The sequence below is a fragment of the Rutidosis leptorrhynchoides genome, chromosome 11, assembly GCF_046630445.1.
Source record: "Rutidosis leptorrhynchoides isolate AG116_Rl617_1_P2 chromosome 11, CSIRO_AGI_Rlap_v1, whole genome shotgun sequence".
In the NCBI taxonomy this organism is placed as follows: Eukaryota; Viridiplantae; Streptophyta; class Magnoliopsida; order Asterales; family Asteraceae; genus Rutidosis; species Rutidosis leptorrhynchoides.
The window spans coordinates 147,883,411-147,904,651 of NC_092343.1; the positions used below are offsets into that span (position 1 = coordinate 147,883,411).

A 21,241-nucleotide genomic window follows, 5' to 3' on the forward strand; every position below is an offset into this window, starting at 1 on the left:
ATTGCAGGAAAGGTACGTAGACGCAACGGAGATGATAAACACTATATTGACCTCACGAGCATACCCATGAACCATACCAATCACCTCCATAGCTATAACCCATAATTTCCTTAATCCAATCCCACTCGAAAAAACAATTTCGAAATCACTCGGACAGCACTCTGACGTAATATTTTATGTATACTAATAATATCTTGAAATAATACGGAGTAAATATATATATATGTAAATCGATTGAGAGAGTTTAGAGAAAAATATTTTCAAGTTTCTATGAAATAATAAAACCTATTGAATTCTATTTATAATAGATTTTTGAATTATTAAAGTGAATTATTAAAGTATGAATTATTAAAGTGAATTATTAAAGTATGAATTATTAAAGTATGAATTATTAAAGTGAATTATTAAAGTATGAATTATTAAAGTGAATTATTAAAGTTAAAGTAAAGTAAAAATAAAGTAAAGGTAAAGTTTAAGTATAGTAAAAGTATAAAACTATGTACGTATAATACGCGTATAAATATATATAATATTAATTTAAATCGTTATATATATTTAATAAAATAAAATATAAATATCGTTATCTTTATCATACTGGTTAAGTAATGAGTTGTCAAAAGTGGTTCTAGATATTTATAAAAGTTATATACGTTTTAATAATAAAGTTCTTTTTTAACTGAAAACGTTTTTGTACGTTTGAAACTAAATCAAATAAATATAATAATTTTGTTTTCCAAAACCAAATATATTTTTAAGAATCATTTTGTTTAAAGGTTAAAATAATGGAAATCGTTATATCATAAAATGTTTTAAAAAAGTAGAATCATATATATTCATAATAGGTTTCAAGTTTTTAAATTACAGTTTGTTGGTGAAGCATGGGATAAAGTTCAAAGGTTAAATAAACGTATGAAATCATCTTAATGAAAAATGTCGAGTTACTTAACTTGTCGATATCCAACATCTAAGTTATTTACACTTCACGTTCTTACTTATAAATCACTTTACCATTTTCCGAATGTTGTCAAAAAGAATAGATTTCTTAAATCACAGTGGACCTCATAACATAGACCCGTAATCATATCATAATGTATCTGATAAATCAATAATTTGATATTATCTTCTAATTCCATCGATAAACATATTGAAACAAATACGATCATGTAAAGTATTATACGTTTAATACTTTATTAATATTCTCAAGTTATAATATATATATATATATACATATATATACATATTTATTTATATATAACGGTTCGTGAATCGTCTGAATTTGGTCGAGGTTATAATGAATGTATGAACACAATTTAAAATTCTTGAGATTTAACTTAACAAACTTTGCTTATCGTGTCGGAATAATATAAAGATAAATTTTAAATTTGATTGGAAATTTCTGGGTTGTCACAGTACCTACCCGTTAAAGAAATTTCGTCCCGAAATTTGAGTGGAAAGGTCGTGAATGATAATAAGTATGTTTTCATGATGCATACAGGCTGAAAATTAGAGTTTTATCATCAGCGAATAATTTGGATAAACAATCCATTTATATGAAGAGTACGAATGAAGCTAACATAGAAGAGTGAAATGAGTAAGTGTAGATTCATCTTATCATTTGACGTAGATATGATTGATTTCCAGATTTCAAGGTATTTGAAGAAAATCTTTGTAATAAGATTTGATTCTCTAGTAACAAAAGGAATTAGGATCCGCTTTAAATGCGATCGTCCATTTTAATTGTTCTGTCGGAGATTTTCTTATAAATTCACCTCCTTCCTTTTCTTACAACTCACACCTTCTGTTGATGCATTTTATGCAAGTCCCTAGACATCTACCCACGTCCATTGCAGGTACAACAGTTTACAGGCCACCATGATCGTTCGTTATTATCCTATCCGTGTTTGTATGTGGTTACAGCAACTGCAGGAACGAGATGTGGATGTTTGACTATGTTAGACTTAGTCAGACGTCCGAGTGAAGCCTCACTCGTACGGCTGACAGGCTCATACGCACGGTTGATGCTGAGCTAGGTCACAATTACAACCTAAATGAGAAGACACGAGTGAGTGATCACCCGTACGGCTGATGAAGCCAACTCGTATGTGTGATGGATGAATCGTACGGGTGAGTCAACAGCAAGGGTATATAAAGTCTTATGTTCTTCATTTTTAGGTTAAGCCTCTCATTTGTTACACACACTCAGATCTGGTGAGCTCCTCCGATTCTCTCTCAACCCAAATCACCCAGGTGGTGAATAATAGCTCTAGGTGTTGATCTAATCACACTTGATTTAGTTGTGGTATGACTAAATTAATCACAAAAAGCTTAACCTATTCACTAGAGGGTTTGATTCACTTATTCCGTCATTGTGTGAGTTAAATCTGTTGATTTCTAAGTTCCTAGTCATGTTTCATCACCTTCTATTCTTTCCCCCTCAAATCATATTTTAAAGTATTCATCAATATGCTCCATCCAGTTCTGATTCTCGATATACTTATAACTTTCATATCGGTCATTCTTCTTTTTCATCTACCGCCGGAAGAATCTATTTGCTTCTACTATACTCTTGGGTTTATAGTGTTTCTAGTTCTCCCGTGTCTTTATATTGCTATATGCATCGATATATATGGTTTATAATTTTTGGTTTGTCGTTGGGCTTTATATCTTCCCTTATATTTCAAAGTCTCTGTTTCTATCTTCTATAATCATTGTCATCCACAGTTAATGCTCTCTTTTATTTGCTGCAATTTATACCCCAATTTCTATTTCGGAGTTTTGTCCTTTCGTTTCTTCTTCTTGCGATTAAGCACCGCTTGTAATGGTCCAGAATTCACAAATATGATTTTCGGAATGAACATTGTTAATGTTCTAGGAAGGAAATTGTGATGACACGATCTTGACTTGTCAAATTACTAGAATACCTTGGAAAAGGCCGAATCATCAAGAAATATTTTCTTGATATTTTAGAGGTTAAATAGAATACAAGAGTCGTATAACGTGGCACATGATGATGTTATGATCTGTGAATCATCACGTTTCATTTAGAAACTCGGCATGAATTACTGTAATATAATCACGTTGATCAAGTGTCATTATATTATACTAACTCATGCTTCAGTTTCCAACACTACTTCAAAAACATTCATATTTTAAACTCAAAGGTTTACAGAGTATAGGAACTAAACAGCTTCCTTTTTGATGTAATACAGATAGCGCAAAGAGATAAATGATTCCAGATAAGAATAGTTATGGAAATATCTTCAGAAATATGGAGGATATTTATAATGAAAGATACGATGATATCTTAGAATTTCTAATATCAGAGGATGATGAAGAATATTTTCTGTAAGGGTTTAGTGTCAGGAGCAAGGTATTCGTTAATGACTTCAGCAGACACTGAATCATTTGGATTCTTTGAAGGCAGGTTCAGTCTTTGTGATTTGTCCACAGCCTCCTTCATACTTTGCTCAATCCGTTTTCCAGTTCCAAAACTTCTCTATTTCTGAGCTTAATTAATACACTAATCTTTATCATCAAACTTTTTACTGCTAAGGTCGTTTACAGTTTTTGTTGCTTCATCAGCATTTCGAGAACTAGTTCGCGGTTCAGAGTGTTTTTCAGAAACTTCACATTGGAAGTATGTAAGCCTTGGAAATAGACGTTATGTATAACTGTTGGTGTCAACATGCTGTGAGATTTTAAAATACTGATTGCTAACTCCCAATGATTCGTATGACAATTCTCGTTACAAGAGGCAGATGAGTAAATGATGAGGTTTCGATAAATATAAAGATTCTTCGAAATGCCCAAGATCAGTGAAGTTGTTGGTAAGTTTATTGCTAATGTGGTGGAATATGAAAGGTTCTCCGGTAACAAAAGGGTAATCACATATATCAAAATTATGATAAGGCTACTTCGAATGAAAAAATCGAAGTTGTCTTGCTGGAGCTGTGATATAATTTGCTACTTTGCAAAGGAATTGCAAGGTTATTTTTGCTAATAAATGCCAAAAGATCTGACACATATATGTGTTGAATTATGACTTTGGTTTCGAGAGCTTTTTAAGTACATAACTGTGGGTAATATGTTGTTGGATCATCATCTCGATTGCTCATTATTTGAAGTGTCTTCAGAGATTTTCGAAGGGTTTGAACATAGATTGTAATCGTTTGTATACATTTGATGTTCTAACACACTTTTGAAGTCAAAGTATAGCTTTGAAAGATGTAGGAATCTAAAAGTAATGGTACCGGTTATATCTCGAATTGAATTCTGAGATTTTAAAATCAGAATACGTAATTGGGTTTGAATGAGTATGGTTGTTTTGATTTCTATGAAAGAATGTATATTATTGTGAAAGTAGGAAGTATAATTGATAATTTGCTTAATCTGATTCAAAGAATGTAACATATTAATTGTGAATTTATATATATCTCTCGGGTATTACCTACCCGTTAAAAAAAATTTCACAATTAATATTTTGTACATAAGAATTTTATTACAGTCTTTATGAAAATATATATGTATATATTCTCCTCAGATGTAACATAGATTTTAATGAGTTAATACTAAATTAAACTCATTCGATTTACGGTTGGAACTAGAATTGAATAATTCCTTGAAGGTTTAGAGGTTACATAAGTATTTCTTCAATAATATTGAAATTATGAATCAATACTTCGTTATTTGTTGAGATGTGATGTTGGTTTTCGTTAAATTCTTGTGAACTTCGCAAAGTACGAATGATGTTATCTGAAAAGTTTCGGTTACATCAATGATGAAGTGTAAAATCAAATATATACTTGATTTATTAGGAATTGGAATTTGTTGAATTGAGACAGAGATTGTAGTTAACGATGGTTAAGTCGCGGGTGAGGGACGTACATTATTGCATATTTGTAATATGAATTAACTGAGTAGTTAAGATTCACACACAATAGCTTAGCACGGAAAGATTTATTTTTTATTTCAAAATATATATATATATATATATATATATATATATATATATATATATATATATATATATATATATATATATATATATAATATATACATAATTTCTTCAGAGGGAATGAGTTAATTCTTCATAACTTGTTGATACAATATACACGTTATTGATTCGTAATGATGTCCACAGTGATTCTTGAACTGACGGAGTTTGTGATGTTATAGGTGTTGTTGATTCTGATGTTGACTGTACTGACGATGCTGGTGACGTTGACGGTACTGTTGATGCTGTTGGTAAAACAAGTTTAACTTGTTAATCACACACCATTTTTGTCAGGGTTTCTACTCTTCCTTCTATCATTTTGGTTCGCTTAACTGATTTATGGTTAGGGCTAGATTAGATAATCTCTAAGACTTTAGAGATTATATAATCGCCGCGGAATGTTTCTCCAATGAAGTTATGAATTAATACTTCGTCAGTTATTGTTGTTGGTACTCCTTGGTATCTATGGTGCGTATGACGTTGATGCTCGTGGGACAGATTGTGAAGTTAAGGTTTACAACGCAGTTGTGGTTGGAGGTGGTAATGGTACTGTTGGCGTTGATAATGGTGGTACTGGTTATGCTGCTGGTGCTGCTGCTGGTGTTTGTAATCTCTGCACCATATTCTCCAAAGCCACTACCCGAGCGCGAAGTTCGTTGACTTCTTCTATTATTCCAGGATGATTTTCGGTCGGAACGAGCGGATAAATAAAATCTAGAATTTGATGTAGTATATAATCGTGACGAGATACCCTGGAAATGAGAGAGAAAATGGTGTCTCGAACAGGTTCGCCGGTAAGTGCTTCAGGTTCTTCGCCAAGAGGGCAATGTGGTGGATGGAAAGGATCGCCTTCTTCTTGTTTCCAATGATTGAGGAGGCTACGAACCCATCCCCAATTCATCCAGAATAGGTGATGACTGATTGGTTGATCCATTCCGGTCACACTGCTTTCGGAGCTTGAGTGAGATTCCATTTCGGAATCCGAGTGACTTGAACTGATGACAAATTCCATTTCGTACGATTGGATAAAGGATTTTCGATATAAAAATGATTTTTCGGCTATCGGGTGGTATTCTATTTACATAGGATATCTATATATAGAGATCAAAAGATTTCATAGATTACGGAGGAATTTGCGGGGTATGTCAGGTAAAGTTTAAAGTAACAGATACGATAAGATATGATTTAGCAGATACGCTAAGATATGAAGTTTGTCTATACACTACTCATGCAATTAATGTAGCAAGACGTGTCTAGACTAATAATGATAAGCAGGTAATTTCCTATGGATGATAAGCAGATGATTTCCGACTAGAAATGATAAGCAAAACTTTTGACGTGCAGACACGGTCGAAGTCCAGACTCACTAATGCATCCTAACGACTTATCAGTTAGACACACTAATGCAGACCTGGTTCGCTAAGACCACCGCTCTGATACCAACTGAAAGGACCCGTTCATATATATTATAAACGATTCGCAATAGTTGATTACATTGCGAGGTATTTGACCTCTATATGATACATTTTACAAACATTGCATTCGTTTTTAAAAGACAATCTTTCTTTACATCAAAAATTGACAGACATGCATACCATTTCATAATATCCACTATCCAACTATAAATTGATTTAATAATAATCTTTGATGAACTCAATGACTCGAATGCAACGTTCTTCGAAATATGCTATGAAAGACTCCAAGTAATATCTTTAAAATGAGCAAATGCACAGCGGAAGATTTCTTTAACACCTGAGAATAAACATGCTTTAAAGTGTCAACCAAAAGGTTGGTGAGTTCATTAGTTTATCATAATCATTTATTTCCATCATTTTAATAGACCACAAGAATTTCATTTCCAGTTCTCATAAATATACGTCCCATGCATAGAGACAAAAAATAATCATTCATATGGTGAACACCTGGTAACCGACATTAACTAGATACATATAAGAATATCCCCTATCATTCCGGGATCCTCCTTCGGACATGATATAATTTCGAAGTACTAAAGCATCCGGTACTTTGGATGGGGTTTGTTAGGCCCAATAGATCTATCTTTAGGATTCGCGTCAATTAGGATGTCTGTTCCCTAATTCTTAGATTACCAGACTTTAATAAAAAGGGGCATATTCAATTTTGATAATTCAACCATAGAATGTAGTTTCAATTACTTGTGTCTATTTCGTCAAACATTTATAAAAGCGCATGTATTCTCAGTCCCAAAAATATAAAGGGTAAAAAGGCAAATGAAACTCACCATACTGTATTTCGTAGTAAAAATACATATAACGTCATTGAACAAGTGCAAGGTTGGCCTCGGATTCACGAACCTAAATTAATTATATATATTTATGTGTTGGTCAATATTTGTCTAACAAATTAGGTCAAGTCATAGTGTACCACAATCCTAATGCTCGAGACTAATATGCAAAAGTCAACAAAAGTAAATTTGACTCAAAATAATTTCCAAAAATTTATACATGATTAATATATAGTTTAAATATCGTCGTTTTATATTTTTAAATATTTTTAAAAGATTTATTAGAGTAAATAATATAATTTATTTATTAATAAATAAAATTTTATATTATATTTATATAATAAAATATACTTTTATATATTTTAAGTAATAAAATTTATAGAGTTCATTTAATATTATAAAGATAATATGATACGTATTATTAAAACAAGTTATTACACGTAGTAAAATATGTTTGTATCAAATATTCATTTGATAAAATAATATCTATAATGATAGTAAGTAAAAGTTGTATTATTTTGTAATAATAATAATTATTATAAAAATATCAATATTTATAATTACTAAGATGACATTATGATAAAACGATAATTCTAATTATGATAACTTTAATATTTACGATAATTTTTAATATTATCTTTAAAATAATAATTCTATTTAAAATAATAATAATAATGATATTTTATAGTAACAATGACATTTCTATTAAAATGATAATTTTTGTTAAAATGATAGTTTTAATACTAACGATAATTTTAATAATAATAGTAATGATAAAAATAATAAGAACGATAATTTTATCTAAATCAATATCTTATAATATTTTAATTTCATCATGATACTCTTACCCATTATTTCCTAATCGTTTCGTTTAATAGCTTTTAATCGTCTTTTATATCGTGTTCGTAATAATGATAATAATAGTAATCAAAATAATTAGGTGTTACAAATATTTGTTTTAATTACACTAATATTAATAATGATAGTTACTATAACATTATTAACGATAATACTAATAATTATCTTAATGATAATATAGTAATAATAATAATAACAATAACAATAACCATTTTTAAATAATGATATATATATTAATAATGATAATAATAATAATAATACCAATAATAATAATAATAATAATAATAATAATAATAATAATAATAATAATAATAATAATAATAATAATAATAATAATAATAATACTAATTATAACTTTAACGATAATAACGATAGTAATAATAAAAAAATAACAATTTTTAATGATAAATCCTTTTATTGATAAAGATAATAATAATAATAATAATAATAATAATAATAATAATAAGATAAAACTAGAACGACGATAATAACGACGATGATAATAATCATTTTTAATAATAATACAAAAATTCGATGGACTATAACTTCAAATCCGTTCATCGAAATCATTCGATATCTAAATGAAAAGTTCTTAATTTTTCGCTAGCGTTCCAACGACATGCATATCTTATACCTTATCTCAGTCGCATATATAACTAATTCAGGATTCAACATAACCTAACTAAAGGCAATATCAAAAGTACAAACATGCATAATCCTATATACTCGAGCACTAGTCAGGGATACACTATTAGTATGTAAAAGTTAAATTATGAGTACTCACGTATCAATATTGAGATTCAATATTGCAGGAAAGGTACGTAGACGCAACGGAGATGATAAACACTATATTGACCTCACGAGCATACCCATGAACCATACCAATCACCTCCATAGCTATAACCCATAATTTCCTTAATCCAATCCCACTCGAAAAAACAATTTCGAAATCACTCGGACAGCACTCTGACGTAATATTTTATGTATACTAATAATATCTTGAAATAATACGGAGTAAATATATATATATATGTAAATCGATTGAGAGAGTTTAGAGAAAAATATTTTCAAGTTTCTATGAAATAATAAAACCTATTGAATTCTATTTATAATAGATTTTTGAATTATTAAAGTGAATTATTAAAGTATGAATTATTAAAGTGAATTATTAAAGTATGAATTATTAAAGTATGAATTATTAAAGTGAATTATTAAAGTATGAATTATTAAAGTGAATTATTAAAGTTAAAGTAAAGTAAAAATAAAGTAAAGGTAAAGTTTAAGTATAGTAAAAGTATAAAACTATGTACGTATAATACGCGTATAAATATATATAATATTAATTTAAATCGTTATATATATTTAATAAAATAAAATATAAATATCGTTATCTTTATCATACTGGTTAAGTAATGAGTTGTCAAAAGTGGTTCTAGATATTTATAAAAGTTATATACGTTTTAATAATAAAGTTCTTTTTTAACTGAAAACGTTTTTGTACGTTTGAAACTAAATCAAATAAATATAATAATTTTGTTTTCCAAAACCAAATATATTTTTAAGAATCATTTTGTTTAAAGGTTAAAATAATGGAAATCGTTATATCATAAAATGTTTTAAAAAAGTAGAGTCATATATATTCATAATAGGTTTCAAGTTTTTAAATTACAGTTTGTTGGTGAAGCATGGGATAAAGTTCAAAGGTTAAATAAACGTATGAAATCATCTTAATGAAAAATGTCGAGTTACTTAACTTGTCGATATCCAACATCTAAGTTATTTACACTTCACGTTCTTACTTATAAATCACTTTACCATTTTCCGAATGTTGTCAAAAAGAATAGATTTCTTAAATCACAGTGGACCTCATAACATAGACCCGTAATCATATCATAATGTATCTGATAAATCAATAATTTGATATTATCTTCTAATTCCATCGATAAACATATTGAAACAAATACGATCATGTAAAGTATTATACGTTTAATACTTTATTAATATTCTCAAGTTATAATATATATATATATATATATATATATATATACATATATATACATATTTATTTATATATAACAGTTCGTGAATCGTCTGAATTTGGTCGAGGTTATAATGAATGTATGAACACGATTTAAAATTCTTGAGATTTAACTTAACAAACTTTGCTTATCGTGTCGGAATAATATAAAGATAAATTTTAAATTTGATTGGAAATTTCTGGGTTGTCACACATACACCGTACCAGAATATATTTCATTCGCTTAACGGTAGCGAACCGTCCGAATGAGGGTCAGTCAAACCCGTATGGATCCACACAACATAGTCTCGCTTACACCATCTGATGTAATTAATGATAATTGAATTGAGGGTTTTCGTTCAAACTCGTCCGTATCCTTGTATTCGTATTCGTGTTCAATGTATAAAAGTATGAAAGGTATATATACATATGAAATGTATATAAGTATGTAACGTATATGTTTCTCAGCCCACGATTTAAAAATATAAAAGTTGTTGAAAAAGTGGGACTATGATCTCACCTCGAGTACACGAGTATAAAAGTACTTCACAAAGTAAACGTGTGCATGAAAGTTGCTTAGCCTTGACCTAAACAAGTAAGTTGTATCAATTTACCGGTTACGACACAAGGTCGGGTGAAATGTGTTCAATTAGTCCTATGGCTCGTTACGACTCGATTATATAGCATGTGAATCAAATTGTCAAGTTTCATACAAGAATCAAATATAAAATAAGATTAGAGCGATTGCATAAGTGTTTTGTTAAGTTTGACTAAAAGTCAAACTTGGTCAAAGTCAACGAAAAAGTCAATGGGGTCGGGTCGGGTCGGGTCGGGTCCCGAACTATTTTCATGAGCTTAGAAATCATATATGAGCATGTTGTCCAAGTTTCATGTTGATCGGGGGTGTGTAGCATAGCAAACATTATTCAAAAATCGACAAAATTGGACAGACCACTTTGGCGCGCCGCGCGGGTATATGGCGCGCCGCGCCATTACCTGTGCAGAGAATTCTGGCAGTTTTCACACTCAAGCACGAATCCAACTTCAAATACCCATAAATCCTAAACCGTAAACATCCAAAACAAGTATCTTATATCGTTGGAAAGGTATTTTGACAAGGAATACAACTAACTACTTTTCACCAAGCAAAAACATCAATTACAATAACCGAAAACTCGTCAATTGATCAATAAAGGTTTATTTTCAAAGTGCAAGTTCATCAAATGCATTTTAAGTTTCGGGAATCCAATTCACACATATGATATGCCGTTTTGAAGGTAATGAAACGTGCATTACAACTAAACACTTACTAACAACATTTCATGGCATCCAAAGTATCAAAAGTTCATTTCAAGTTCATCAAACCCTAATCAAGAATCACAAAATCAATAATCATGTTAACGCAAGGTTTTCATATCATCCAACATACCAAAACGAAACTAACGATGCTAGTAACACTTTTAACCCAATGGGTTTAACATCTAACAACATTTAATCAATCAAAATCAAAGATTAAACTAACCCATTTCAAGTGTTCATGCTAGTTACACCAAATAACAAGATCGAGCATACAAATTACATACACGACATCACAATGAGCCATAGACACTAACTAACATCATTTCAAGTCAAAAACACGAATTTAGAGAAATCTAGAGTTTTAGAAATGTTATCCAAACGAGATGAAATTGGTACCAAAATGTAGAGGATGAAGAGAGGATCACGAATATGTAATTCATTTTGATGTTGGCCTCCTAGATCGAATTTAGATGATGATTGAATGAATTGGGTGGTATGGTAATTCTTGCAACTAGAGAGAAAAGGAGGAGAAAGGAGGGGGAAGGTGGATGGAAATGAATGGATGAGAATGGTGGGTTGACTAGTTGACCCAGTCAACTAGTTTGCCCACTTGACAACTTCGGTCCCTCAAGTTTCAAAGCGGGTGCGTGAATTAACCGAACGAATATTTTAAAAACGCTAAAGTAACCGAGAGATGTTATAATTAAATAACAGAAATATTAAGAACGTTAGTTAACGAAAACTACGAATTTAAATAACGAAAGATATTATTAAAAAAAAAAATATAGTGTTAAAAATAAATTTTAACGGAAAAACGTGGGATGTTACATTACCTACACCTTAAAAGAAATTTCGTCCCGAAATTTAGTTGGAAGTAATAGTCGATGTCTCTTACTCGAGACCTTACGTTGTCAATGCTATGAATAAGTGAAGATACGTCCTTGGGCATTCTCATGAACTTTGACATTTGGGATTTCACGTTGTATTAAGGCTTGATTTTACGATCCACAATTTCAACCGGTTTTCCCACGAAGGGGAGTTTGTCATCAATAGTAAGTTTATCTAGAAGGATAGCACGTTCCTGTTACGCAGGATACGTCTCTAAGTTTGTTACACGAAATGTAAGGTAAACGGAAATCTTAATTGAGTCAGGAGACCTATACGGTAGGAGGCGGTTCCAATACGCCCCAAGATTTTAGAAGGATCAATATTGCGGATATAGCTTCCCTTGATTTCCCGAACGGATTACACCTTTCCAAGGTGCGGTTTTTCAATATTACACAATTGCTGGCTGGGAATTTGGAAGGTTTATGCCTAACATTGGTATAGTCCTTTTTGGCGACTACGGGCCGTCTAGAGCCCTTCTCGGACATGAACTATCTCAACAGTCATTTCTTGAATGATTTCGGATTCGGTGATTTGCTTGCCACATGCTTTGGTCTAACGAATAGGGTTATAACATTTGCGGTCACATAGAGTTTTGGAAGTGCGGCGTTAATACACGAATGGTAACTACCGTAGTGAGAGGAATCAACTAAAAGCGACAATACCAGTTGGTAACCTTTCTTTCCTAGATTTGAATCGTGCGTTTGCTTGTTCCGTCAGTTTGCGGATGATACGTGGTACTCATGTTTAAACGTGTTCCCAAGGCTTCTTGTAACACTAGAAGTGAAACGAGTATTTCGATCTGGGATAATTGACAATGGTACACCGTGTTGGAATAGAATTTATTAAGATATGTTCGAACAAGTTAGTTAGGGCTCGAAAGCGTCTGTTGGGACAAGTTTCTTATCGGCTACTAAAAATGTTCGTCTGGGCCCTCCCCCCCTCGTGGTGAATACTAGTAATACATGAAGAGTCTCTCTCTTCGTTGAGGATTTAGATATAAAGGTTTCCTTATACGGAAGTACGAGCGAAAAGATAGGAGTGAAATGAGAACTTAGAACAGGATGAGTTTACGTCTTGAGGTAGCCACATCGCGCATCTAGTGGTCAAATGTTGAGACGGGGTGGGAAACGAGATAGTACACGTAGTTGTATAGTTCGGAGTTGAGTAGTAATACTAGACGGTAACGGTGAAATAACAGAGTTATGTAATGTGGTACGTGATGACGAGAAGATTGATTGAATCCATAATTAAGTACTTAAATTCTTCGTGTAAAATGACGAATTTCAGTTTACTTGATTTCGAGTCGAGAGAGTATGCCTTTCCGGCGTTCAAGTAGAAATATTTCCATTTTTGGTTCCATCTTGTGCTATACGAATTTAGCTAGCAAGGTTGGTGTGAATAATCACGGTCAAGGTCCGGGAATGGAGAGGTTTAAATTTCCCTTAGTGAGTTAACGAGGTTAAAGATCGTACAACGCGAGAAGAAGTCGGAAATGAATCTTCGGTAATAACCAGCGAGATCTAAGATTTTACGAATACAAGTCAGAGTTGTGAGGGTTTCCCGATTACGTGTGGCTTCGATTGCGAGATTTTATTGTAATACCCTGACCACTAACAACATGGTCTAGAAATTGGACTTTGTTTAACCAAAGTTCACACTTGGAGATTTTGGTATAGAGTTGCTCTTTCCTCAAGAGTTCAAGCGTAAGACAAAGATGTTGTTCGTTTTCTTCTTTGCTTGAATTGAATAGGTTAAAACATCACCTATGAATATGATGACAGATCTATCTAGATAAGTTTACATATGCGACCCATCAGGCCCATGAATACGGAGGAAGCCTTTGTTAAACTGAAAGACACTATAAGAAATTCATAACTATCGTAACGAATTTTGAAAACCGTTTTGGAGATAACCGGAATGGGGGTCGATTTTGGAATACACACGGAATTCTTGTGATTGATCAAGAGGTCATCGGTACGGGAAAGAGAATATCGGTTCTTAACCGGAAACTATTTAGTTCACGATAATCTATACACATGTAAGGGATCATTTTCTTCTTAACGAATAGGTTTTGAGTTCCCTAGTTCTATAGGTGTCAAGTCAAAATTCAAATTCTCCACCCAAAAAGTTTAACGTAATAGTTTTCCGTCGGTCACTTGAATGGCATAGGTAGTGTCTAGGGGATATGGTGGTGTGCAAAGAGTACGAGTCAAGGCCTTGGTTATAAAACGTCTAACGGTACCCGAATTGAATAAACATGAAATATAAGGGTTGTTGAGAAGAAACGTACCCGTGACTAGTTGTCATCCCGGGCTTCCTCGGTGTTAATGTTGAAAGCTCGGCCGCGTGTATTGGGGTTTGTCTTCTTCTCCGGGCACGCATTCTTAAAATGACCCGGTTGGCCACATTCGAAACAAACGCCCGTCCGGTGTGCATTGGGCACCTTTTGGGCAACGGGGGCGACACTCCTACAATCGTTGGCCGTATGACCACTTCCTTGGCACCGGTGGCAAGTTAACTTACCACATTCACCATAATGACGGTTGCGGCATTTGCTGCAAAATGGTTTGCTACATTCGCCATAATGATGTTTGTGGCACTTGTTGCAAGATGGTAGACTTCCGGCATAGCCTTTCTTGTCGTTGGAGGTGAAAGGCTTCTTGGCGGGGTTGTTGTTGTAGTTGCTCAATTCGGGGGCTTCCCATTTTCTTTTGTTGCCACCCGACTTATCCTCGGCTTTATATGCCGACACCTCAATTTCGTCCACCGTTTCGATCAATTGGCGGGCCATATTCAAAGCCTCTTGGTGATTAGCGGGTTTGGATGACATTACTCCTTGTTTGATGCTCTTAGGAAGACCATCCATGTAAAGCTCAACCCTTAGAGACTCGGTACTCACGAGATTTGGGCACATCAAGGCTAGCTCAGAAAATCGTTGATTATAGGCCTTTAGGTCATTCCCGACCGCTTTTAAAGTTCTTAGCTCGTGTTCAAGCTTGCGGGTCTCTTCGCGCGGGAAGTATTCGGTGATCATCTTTCCTCTTAAGTCGACCCAAGAGAGAGCGTGGGCTTCGTGGATACCCACCGATTGTACATACGTATTCCACCATGTGAGAGCGATACCGGTGAAGGTGTGAGTGGAAAATCTGACCTTGTCTTGGTCCCGACAACCGCTTATGCTAAAGACGGCTTCCGTTTGCTCAAACCATCGGGTGAGCACGACCGGTCCCCCGGTTCCATCAAAAGTGTGAGGTTTGCACCCCATGAAGTTCTTATAGGAGCACCCTTCGTTTGAATTACCGGCTCCGTTGTTGTTGTTGTTGTTGTGATTGTTGTTATTGTTATTGTTGTTGGAAGAGTGACCGGCCATGGCCGCATCCACGGCGGTGGCTATCATTCGTTATAGAGTTTGTTCGGGAGTTTCGGGAGGAGCGCGTCGACGAGCCATTGTTCCTTCAAGACACAAGAATATCGTTGGTTAGTATTCTCAATAATACCAACCGTGATATGGAATAAGGATAAAGAGAAAATTTCCTTAACCCGCCTTAAATTCTTTATGTCATAATGTCGGAACGTCCATGTGAACCACCGTAATATAATCCCGGAAATTATATTACCCTGATTCACATGTGCATTTAACATTACTTCATAAAGTCAAGGTGGCGTGTCAATCAAATTTAACAACGTGATATCAAGATCGAATAAGAGTTAGATATGATAGGAGAGTTCGAGTATAATGCACAAATAGTCAAGTAGTTCCTACTTCAGTCTATATGCCGGTTGTAGTCTAGATTCACTAATGTACCCTATGACTCGGGGTCGACACCAATGAACTCTAAATCCCTACAACCAACGCTCTGATACCATCTGTAGCGACCCGACAAAATCGTCATTGACGGCGCCGTCTACTTAGGTCCCGTTACGTGGTCATAAGTCCTTAAGATGACGTTTGACCAAAAATATGTCGCATTCATTTCAAATGTAAAGGACGTTTCAAGTTTACAAAAGTAGTTCAACGACTAGTTACATTACAATGTTTAACGTACAATTGAAACCTATGCGACACAATTTAAAAGCAAGTCAAAGGGGCTCCAAATATGCATGTATACTCGACATCCAAGCAAGTATCAAAAAGAGTGCGGAAGCATGTATCATATAGCATTCAGGGACCTAAGTAGACGGCGCCGTCAATGACGATTTTGTCGGGTCGCTACATTCTCCATCAGCAAACTACTTGCTCTATACCGAGAATGGTGAACCCGAAAGTTACTTTGAGGCAAGAAAAACAAAAGAATCCATACAATGGGAACTTGCCATGAAAGAAGAGATGGGATCACTTGAGAAGAACAAGACTTGGTCACTAGTGAAGTTACCTCATGATAAAAGGGCATTGCAAAGCAAATGGGTATATAGAATCAAGAATGAGATGGATGGAAATAAAAGGTACAAGGCTCGTTTGGTAGTCAAAGGCTTTCAACAAAAGGAAGGGGTTGACTACAAAGAGATATTTTCACCGGTAGTTAAAATGACTACTATCCGTTTGGTACTTTCTATGGTTGCATCCGAAGACTTACATCTAGAGCAACTAGATGTGAAGACTGCATTCTTGCATGGTGATCTTGTTGAAGAGATCTACATGAGGCAACCCGAGGGCTTTGAGGTAAAGGGTAAAGAGAAGTGGGTTTGTAAGCTAAAGAAAAGTTTGTATGGATTGAAGCAAGCACCTCGGCAATGGTACTTGAAGTTTGATGATTTTATGAAGAAGATTGGTTTCTTAAGATGTGAAGCGGATCACTGTTGCTACTTGAAGAAATTCAAGTCTTCATATATAATCTTATTGTTGTATGTTGATGACATGTTACTTGCAGGTTCAAACATGTCCGAAATTAACAAGGTGAAGGGATTACTTTCCCGAGAATTCGAGATGAAAGATCTTGGCGGTGCTAGGCAAATACTTGGCATGAGTATTGTGCGTGATCGTTTGAAGGGTACTCTATACTTGTCTCAATCCAAATATATTGAGAAAGTAGTAGAGAAGTTCAACATGGAAGATTCAAAGGCCCGTTCTATGCCTTTGGGAAGCACCTTAAAGTTATCGAAAAGTCAATCACCAAAGACGGAAAGAGACAAGAAGGATATGGAAAAGGTTCCATATGCATCGGCCGTGGGTAGTATTATGTATGCCATGGTTTGTACAAGACCCGATATTGCTCAAGCAGTGGGAGTTGTAAGTCGTTATATGTCTAATCCGGGAAAAGAGCATTGGGAAGCGGTCAAATGGTTGCTTCGTTATTTGAAAGGTACTTCTAATATGGGATTGTGTTTCTCCAAAAACAATCTCATACTTAGAGGTTATGCGGATGTTAATTTGGGTGGATGTGATGATTCGGGGAAAAGCACTACGGGTTATGTTTTCACAATGGGGAAGACGGCGATTAGTTGGTTATCTCGATTGCAAAAGAGTGTTGCTTTGTCAACCACCGAAGCCGAATACATGGCTATTGCGGAAGCTTCTAAAGAGCTAGTGTGGTTGAAGAACTTCTTAGGTGAGTTGGGTAAAAGACAAGACTATTGCGTCTTGTATTGTGATAATCAAAGTGCGGTTCATCTTGGGAAGAATCCAGTGTTTCATAGTCGAACGAAACACATCAAGATAAGGTATCATTTTATTCGACAACATATAAATGATCGCACTTTATTCTTGGAGAAAATCCTTGGTAAGAAGAATCCTGCCGATATGTTTACTAAGGTGGTTACGACGGAGAAATTGAGGTTTTGCATTACCTCAATTGGTCTTCTCATGAATTGATGAGAGAAGACCCCAGCTAGAGATGTGAATGGTGTTAAAAGTTTAACAAGTAGTATTGAAGACCTTTTATCGAAAGTCTACTCATCCGAAGAATGTGTTGAGCGTGCATGTCCCAAATGGTATTTGGCGGTAATCGAAGGTGGTTTAATGTTCTTGGTTAATTCATTGATATGATTGGAGTTTTGTTCAAAGTCTCCAAGTGGGAGATTTGTTAGATTATGGAGACATTTATACAAAACGAGAAAAAAAAAGGAAAAAAAAACTGTTCCAACACTTGCACGGATTTTGCAGATTTCGGGAAGCGTGAAGCAGTCAAATGCGGCGCATCTTGACATGGATGAGGCGCATTCATCGAGCAAAATAGTCCGAGGGTAATTGATGCGGAGCATTGAGCTGATATGGCGCATCAGGGGTCAGATGCGGCGCATCACCATCTCGATGCGGCGCATCGAGTGCTAGTACATGAATCTGGAACGTGAAAAGCAAGTGATGCGGCGCATCACACATCAGATGCGGCGCATCTGGTGTCTGGCAGCAAGTTGGCAAGTTGCAACCTTTACATCCGAGCATGCTTTGGCCTCCTTTCACTTTAGGTGCAAAGTTAATCACTTTACACCTAAAATTAGGGCTGTGATCATGCCATTACAAGGTGGAAAGCATGGCTAGTTGGTAAACAAGATGATTACTTGTCATGATGAAGATTCCTAGCTAGTTGTCATGGTGTTCTTGTTTTCTCCTATATATAGAACTCATTGTATGCAATTGTAACATACCAAATACAGATTCTCAGTAATAAACACTCTCTAGTTGGTCTGTGGACTAAAGCAATCACACCGATTGCATATAACCACGTTATATCTTGTGTCGTTCTTACATTTACGCATTTATTATCTTTCGTTCATTAAGTGGGTTTGAGTGATCTTGATAGAATCACTACTCGGCTAGTAGTCTTGTAGAATTACTAGCGTTGTTTGAGTCCTAATATCCTAACAGAAAGTCAAAGTTTGGGTTGTAACAATCGAAACTATTAAGCATTAAGGTATTTAATGTTGTAAATCAATCAGAAGAAGCATAAATAAAATTAAAATCATTGAAAACAGACCTCTTTTTGTAGAATAATTATCTTCTTCAGGAACTGTATTCTTCTTTCATTTTCGATTTGAAGATGATTGAATTTGCTGAGGTTCCATGTTGAAATACGAACAGATGATGAATTCAAGGTTAGCCGAATTTTGAAGATGATTCAATTAGTCGTTTCTTTTTATACCGATCGATTAGCCGTATATATTAAATTGAAATCAAGATTTAAAGTAGACAATGATGTCTGGTTTTCTTTATGTATTAGCCGTATTATTATTAAATTGTAATCAAAGATTTAAAGTAGACAATGATGTCTGGATTGCTGTAAGCCCAATATATGGTGAATGTTTTTAATAATTAAATGATGGGCTTCATTAGTTTTTCTTATTTTATTTTCATTCATAGGCTACCCAATTAGGTATTTCAGCCCATTACAATTCATCTCTAATTGAATGTATTTGGGAACTAATGGGTTTTACCTTTATATAAGTTTTTAAAAAGGGATATTTACCAATACACAACTATCATCTATACATGAAAACCAAAGAAGAAATATTAAACCTGTTGAAACGTGATTTTTTCATCTGTCTTGAATATGCTCATTCATATATAAAATTTTTCTAATAAGTAACCTGGTAAAATTGGGCTTAACCTAATTGTGTTTTATCCAAACCACCCAAATTGTAATATCTAGTGTAAATCAAAGTAATCTAAACGTTGTTTCACTGGTGGTTCATAATGTACCTTGAATATATCAAACCATGGTGTCATCTTTACATTATATAAATCTCAAATTCATGAAGCCTACATTTGGTTAGTAAGGTTGCTTCTTTTTATATCTCATTAAAAATTTAAAGATATATCAGTTTGTAGTTTCCAAAAAAGTATAGCACCTAATATTGATAATCTTTGGTGCCTTGTGTATAGAAAAACACAGGTACAATCAATAATGTACTGTAGATTTTATGTGAAAATCACACAAGTAATAACAAACGACAAACCATGATGAAAAGAACATATGTACTAAATCTTGCTGCTTTTATTTATTGAATCAAACATGCAAAAACTTAATGTAGCATTGTGTGGCTAAAACACACAAGTAATAACATAGAAAAAAACATAATGAAAGGAACATAAGTAAATGTTTTATAGTGTACTCAAAAAACATAGAAAATTGGAAAAAATTAAAATGCAGCAAGATGAACGAAGATGGAAGTTTTTGAAATCAAAGTGGCTCCATCTTTGGTATTTTTAGTGCACCAATCCCAGTTGATTTTCCACCTGTTGGAGTATATTCATCACTATTATCAAGAAGATCCAATTTACGTTTTGAACTATCACGTTTTTTCCTTTGTTTGGAGCTGCCTGATGTTGACAATGTACGATCATAAGCTTCACTATTAGTGTTCTGTAGTAGAACAATAAACAACAAAGTTGACATATAACTTTTTAATTTCAAAATACAAAAGAATATAATACAATTTTAAAATATATAGTTGTGTACCTTAAAGGGCTTTGGTGTGTTGTATTCATCATCACTATCCTACAGTGTATACTCGGTAGTTCTTTGACATATTAAAGTCACTTTTTTTTCTAACCAAACGAATGTCTGATTCAAAATCCCATTGATCTCAGCAGGCACGTCATAAGGATCAGCACACTTTTGATACATGTAGAAAGCAGTTTGGCAAAAAATTATATTATTGTAATCTTCATTATAAAGAGGGTTTATAATTATGGCTCATAATAACAAAAAAAATAACTTACAGCTTGAGCACGTGCATTTAACCATATAATGCTTCAGTTACACAATTTTGATAGTTGTGAATCAAACAAAGTCATCTCACACGTATCAGATGTATCTTAGACTTTCATGGTTGTCCTAATCCTGAATAGTTGACATGTATAGACATTTATTAACAATGTTAGATGATCAATGGATAACGTGTTTTTTAAAGTATTTTTCATAATGTTAATTAGAATTATGTACCTTGGAACCCACTCCATTTCTGCTTCACATTTTTCACACCATAA

General features: G+C 33.8%; 1 protein-coding gene across 10 annotated transcripts in view; it reads right to left on the bottom strand.

Annotated features, from left to right (window-relative positions):
* Positions 1-19,415, bottom strand: part of LOC139876672 (uncharacterized) — a 34,198-nt gene extending 14,783 nt beyond the window's left edge. For all 10 annotated transcript variants that reach the window (XM_071864041.1, XM_071864040.1, XM_071864039.1 and 7 more), the window contains exon 1: positions 19,230-19,415. The gene's annotated coding sequence lies outside the window, so the exon portion shown is untranslated. The remainder of the gene's footprint in view (positions 1-19,229) is intronic.
* Positions 19,416-21,241: the final 1,826 nt, after the last annotated feature.